This window comes from Cucumis melo, chromosome 4 (genome assembly GCF_025177605.1).
Source record: "Cucumis melo cultivar AY chromosome 4, USDA_Cmelo_AY_1.0, whole genome shotgun sequence".
Classification (NCBI taxonomy): domain Eukaryota; kingdom Viridiplantae; phylum Streptophyta; class Magnoliopsida; order Cucurbitales; family Cucurbitaceae; genus Cucumis; species Cucumis melo.
Genome location: NC_066860.1, coordinates 12464023 through 12470230, shown reverse-complemented (window position 1 = coordinate 12470230; position 6208 = coordinate 12464023). Strand labels below are relative to the sequence as shown.

General features: G+C 32.0%; 1 long non-coding RNA gene across 2 annotated transcripts; it reads right to left on the bottom strand.

Moving 5' to 3' along the window:
* Positions 1 to 4010: 4010 nt before the first annotated feature.
* On the bottom strand, positions 4011 to 5703 carry LOC127148798 (uncharacterized). Of its 2 annotated transcripts, none has more exons than XR_007819923.1 (2): positions 5053 to 5703; positions 4011 to 4814 (listed from the first exon to the last, which is right to left on the bottom strand). It is a non-coding gene; the product is annotated as an uncharacterized LOC127148798 (long non-coding RNA). The 2 variants fall into 2 exon arrangements; XR_007819924.1 differs by having other exon boundaries at positions 4011 to 4803.
* Positions 5704 to 6208: the final 505 nt, after the last annotated feature.

Genomic DNA, 6208 nt, shown 5'->3' with positions numbered 1-6208 from the left:
CTTGGTGTCATGATTATTTGTAAATCATTCCCTAACCCTATATTATTGGCAAAATTATCAAATTACTATAAATATTGTTAAAATAAATTGAGGAGAAAAACATACTAATTAAATGAAAGAAGAAATTGTCCAACATACTACTAAGGTGCATGATAAAAAAATTAGAAATAATAAATTATTAAAAAATCATTAAATAAAAAATAATTAAATATATAATCAATTAAATATAAGTTTTTGAAAAATAAAAAAATTCATTAAGTATATAATGATTAATAAAATTAAAATTAATAATAATAATAAATATACCAGGAGAGAAAATTCATTTTGTAAAATAATAAAAAATTTTAAAAAATGATTTCACTAAATGAAAATAATATATCCTTTTACCTCATTTCTTTTAGGGATAGTTGCAAATATAGTAATTATATTCAAAATAATAAAGTATATAACAACATTTTAAAAAAATTGCAAATATAACAAAATTTGTTAAAATCTATCGATGATAAGAGTTGATCATTGATAGACCATGTAACAAATGTTGGTTTATCATTGATAAATCTTAAGAGTCTATCAATGATAGTACTCTATCACCGATAGACTTTGCTATATTTGCAATTTTTTAAAATTATTGCTACATACTTAATAATTATTCTAAAAATTGCTATTCATTATAATTACCCTTTCTTTTAAATCTGTCTATTTTTTTTAAAGGGGTATTTTAAAAAATATAAAAAAGCGGCAAAGTATTTATAGAACAATTTCGAAAACAAAAAAGAACTTAGAGGTTTACCATGTAAAATACCAAAAATGTCACGTCAACTATGCCGTCAACAACACGCGCGTAATATATTTGCGATCGTTTAGATTTGGCTATTGTTTGATACACGATCGTTTAGATATGATTACAATTTATTTTTTCAATTCTATCGTTTAATTTTGTTACGCGATCGTTTAATTTGGTTATGTTTAAATTTGGTTACAATCGTGATTTGGCTAAACATTTTTTTAAATTCTTTTGCTACACAATCGTTTATTTTTTTATACGATCGTTTAGATTTATCTACACTCGTTTAAATTTGGCTAAACCATTTTTTTAATTCTTTTGGTACACGATCGTTTAGATTTGTCTACCAATGATTTATTTTTTTACACGATCGTTTACATTTGGCTACTCCAATCTAAATGATTTTTTTCAAGATTTTTTATGCACGATTTTTTAGATTTTGTTATTTTTTTACACGGTCGTTTAGATTTGGTTATTCAAATCTAAACGACGTAAAAAAAGAGAGAAAGAAAGAGGAAAAGAAGAAAGACTAGAAAAAAAATCACAGCGAAAAAAAAAGGAAAAGAAAAAAGACGATAAAAAGATTAAACGACGTAAAAAAGAATTAGAAAAGAAGAAAGACAATGAAAATATTAAACGACGTAAAAAAGAAGGTTGAAAGAAATTGCAAAATCAGAAAAGAAGAAATACAATGGAAAGATTTAACGATATAAAAAAACAATTGAAAAATAAGAAAGATGATATCAAGAAATCGCAGGAAAAAAAAAAGAAAAGGAAAAAAAGTCATTTTATTTTAAATTGGGTGAAGTTTTAAAATATTTTATTTTAAATTTTAAAGTATCTGTAAAAGTAAACCATTGTTGATTTTAGTTTGTGAAGCACTTTTATAAGAAGGTGTGTTGAAAATTATTGGAAAAAATGAATTTAATCAAATATTGGGTTTAATCATTTAGTTGACTAATTATGAAGGATGAGTTATAATTTTTGTTGCACGATTATTGTCATACTTTGTGTTTATTCAAACTAACAAAAATTTAAATAACTGAAAAACCAATATGTATTCTACTTGATGTAAAATAAGTCGAGTAAATTTAACCCTAAAAACAAAATATCGTCTATTCATTTGTTGAAGATGATGCACTTCGATCATGTCTAAAACGACCACGATTTCCATGGCTCTCTAAAGTTGATATTCACCCTTCATCAATACCTGCACTATGGGATCGATATGTCACATATTGGTCATCAAGCCCATTGGACTGTTAGATGACTGACCTATGTCCATGGTGTTGATTCATAGGTTTTAATGAAGGAATTGTTAAATGCATATCAAAAGTCATCATAGGTTGCATGAACATAGGCATATGCTATGCACTGAACGATGTTGTTTCATTAGGTACGTTATAGCTAGTTGACTGAGACGTCGTGATCCTGAACATAAACATATTCTTGTTGAACAAAATTAATGATCTTGAATTATATCTATCTAGATGTCATAGTAGGTATATAACTGTGAGTGCGTCTAAGTTCCTTTTGTGACCATCGTTTAGGTTTGGGATGCCACTCTAGAAAATAAAATGAAAAAGAACTATATGATGTCATGAGCTGAGCAATCATTAACATAAAAACAATTCCTTACCATCGAATGATATGATGCTCTTGATTGAGTAATTTACTTTCTAGCAATGTTGGAAAACCACGGTTCATATCCAAGATCGACATCTACACCCCTACGACTGGGTTTTCATAAATAACAAAGTTGTATCGATTTTGCAATAATTTTCTATTTGAGGAGCCAATAGGCTAATCTAGTCTTTTTCATGTCACTCACTGATAACTTGTAGAAATACAAGTTATTGTAGCCTCTATTCTAGAATAATGAGATCGGAATATAGAAGAAGTATATTAAAACGCCAGGATTATTTTGAAAAATCATAAGTGTTTAGAAATACACTTTACATAAGCATCCATGCATGTTTTATCTTGTTTTTAGTGTTTTAAACGTAGGATTTATAACAAAGAAGAAGAAGCTGGCAAATCCCAAGGGAGCTCATGAGAAGACTAAAAGCAAGATCTAGAATCTAAAAGGGAGGAATTGGCGTGATCAACTCAAGTACGATGATAGGTTGGGGAATACGCTGTAGAAACACCACGTGCTTATATTCCATTTGTGCCACAAATTGCCTATCGTGCCGCTTCGTAATGTGATGTGACTGGTTGGAGTGGGCATCATAAAACTGGTCAAGTTGGTCAGGGTAGAGGAGAGTTGTGCGACCGTGGAGTTGAGAGTGGAGATTGAGGCTTCTAAGCCTTGCATCTGAGTGTTAAGGCTGGAAATTTGATCCTTCATCGCCATATTCTCTAAGGACACTTCCTTGAAAGCAACGTTCACGGGCTCCACGTTGACATTGTGAAGCACATCGCGAAGTTTAACTTCTTTCTCAACGGGGCTTCTTTATCTAGTTGTGCTTCTTCCTCAAAACTTGTCTCGCCTGCATCTTCCTCAACAGGGATGTCATAGAAGAGTAGGTCATAAACGGCCAAAGAAAGCTCAGGGTCGACTATCTCTACCTCATCTGTTGCCTTCTTTACAGAAGCATCCCCTTCAGATAAGTTTACAACGGGGATATTTAAATCCATATACTCCGGGTCCAAGTTGATGATGGGTAGGTTGGTGGGCGCAGGCAACATAGATGATCGTCGTGAATGAGAGCCTTGAGGGGTTTGAAATTTGGGAGAAGGAGGTCGGCTGTTGTCACACCCCCTCTCGGACTACCTGCTAGTTTAGACCGAAAGATGGTGTGAAGCTGACGGACAATGCTTTTCTTTACTTGTATCTGTCGACTCTGCTTAAAACTTTAATATGATGAACTTGCCAACCTCGTATATAAACTATTATACATGCACACAACGCAGCGAATCCTAGACTAATCATATACATGCATGAAATGTATCCCGAAAATAACTAATTTCACAAGTAAACCTAGAGACACCTTAACCAAAATATAACCAACAAAGGTTTATACAACCACAACTTCTAAAGCTTACACAAACTGTGGAGTATCTATATCATACAAAGATATATACATTATAATACAACAGACTTTATGCACAACTCTAACCATGTACTGGCAATTGATATTAAAACTTCAGCAAACTAAGGCAGTCTATCAGACACCGAGAACTCGATCTCTACCTAGAAAGTGTGTAAAATATTTTGGAAGAGTAAGCTATAAATCTCAGTGAGTGACTCAGTTTAGAACTAGAAATTTAAAAGTAAGAGCACGTGAAAGCTTACACTTATAAATCTGTTTATACAAGTCGTAAACATAGACGTATAATCGTAAGAATAGCTTCCTTAAATACTCAGTATATACGTCATTGAAATCTAGCAAGACTTATCAAGTATATCAAAATATTTTAACTAACACGACAAATCTACGTTGTGTAGGGTACACCAAGTACAATAATGTTTACAAGCTCTACGATGTAGTGGGGCCCGTCCAGCACTCACGACAACATCGTTGTTACGGAGTACACTCAACGTCAACAACGAAATCTAACCTGTGTGCACACGGTACCATATAGCCTCGGGTTCAACACCTCAGTCATGTAGTTAATAGAAACATCAGAAAAATCGTATGAAAACATTAAAACATGCCTGCTATCCTTTTCTTTTGTAAAACTTACACTTACTTAGATTATTCGTGAAAAGCTGTAGTTCTTAAAACAAAACTTGGTAACTCATACTTTGTTTGAAACACAGTGGTTCAAATAATTTCCAGATATTCAATAATCACGTGCTAGCATAAACATTCAGTAAGAATTCTCATCTCGAAACTCATACTTGAAAATAATCATGGACTTCAAATGATTTTCAATGCTTTGTAAATAAACGTGTAGATCAGTCAACCATAGTGAACATTTAGGAGAAAGAAAATATTTTTAAAACTGGTTTTGGTCACTCACAGTCTTGAACTAGTTTCCCGATGTGTAAATCCGACCTATTTCCTCTTGGCCTGTCAAACAACTAGAACCGAGTATTAGAAACCTAAATATTATGATATTCAAATTTTATGTTTAACATGGCTCACTAAGGATAATGGTAAAGAAGTCCATCTTAAAAACAATAAACAATACTCAACACACTTCTCGGAATTTTTCACATTCGTAGCACGAAATTCAAATGATCATAACTCTTCCAATACTTAACCAAAATGAGATTTATTTATATCAAAATCTTTATTTTGAGGTCCTCTAAAACTTACCTCAAGACATATAAATCTGATTTCCTGTGAATAAACTCAGATACCCTCGAAACAGAATAACTTCAATAATCGCGCACACACGACCCCTTTAACTTGTTCCTACAATTTAACTTATTTTTAGTCGGTTTTGGTTCACAATTTCTTCATGAAAGTTGTAGTAAATTGAATAATAATTCCAACCATACCAATAGAGATCCTAACTCCACCAGTACTCTTAGAAAAATAAGAAAAACCAGAGACCTTCTGAAATCGCGTGAAAACCAGCTGCCCTACTTTCTTCATCAAAAATCACCCAATGAACATCCGAATTTGCTCAAACTTTCTTCTTAAAATTTGTTTGAAAATGAATTAGCTTTCAGTAAATGTAAACCTTACCTCTTAATATTTTTTGTGTAGCTCGGAATCAACAGAACATTATAGGTGTGCTGTGTGAATCAATTTCTGCCAAAAATGAAGCTTTACTTGCAATTCCCTTGTCTTTATTCAACAAAAATTATTGAACTTCTTTTTCTTCCTTTCTCAGCCTTCTTCACTTTGAAATTCCTCTGAAAGTTGGTGCAGAAATGGTGAAGAAAGTGGTGGAAATGGATGGAGAAAACCTTGGCGGTTGAAGAAGAAAAGTAAAATGAAAATTTTCTTCTTCTTTTTCCTTCCTTTTATCCTTTCTTTTCTTTTCTATTTATTTTACTTAATAAAAACATTAAATATATATACTTAATTTCTATTTTTCTTTTATTCATTTCACCTAAATAAAACAAAATAAAATAAAATAGACAAAGAAAATATCGGGTTTACATAAAGAATGTGAGAATTCTAATTCTAAAGAACTTCCTTTACCTTTGCAGGAAAATGGGATAGAGCTTAAGGTTCTTCCTTTTTACCTCAAATATGTGTTCTTGGGAGAAATGAACACATCCTGTCATAATTTCGAAGGAACTTACTGAAGAACAAGAAGTAAGGTTGCTTGAAACCTTGGAAAGACATACGCAAGTTATTGGTTGGAGTCTTGAAGACTTGAAAGGTATTGATCCATCCTTTTGCACATACCATATCCATCTTGAGGAAGGGGAAAAGAACAAGGTTCAACCACAAAGGCACCTTAATCCTACCTTAAAGGAAGTTGTTAAGAAAGAGGTCTTGAAGCTTAAAGACCTTG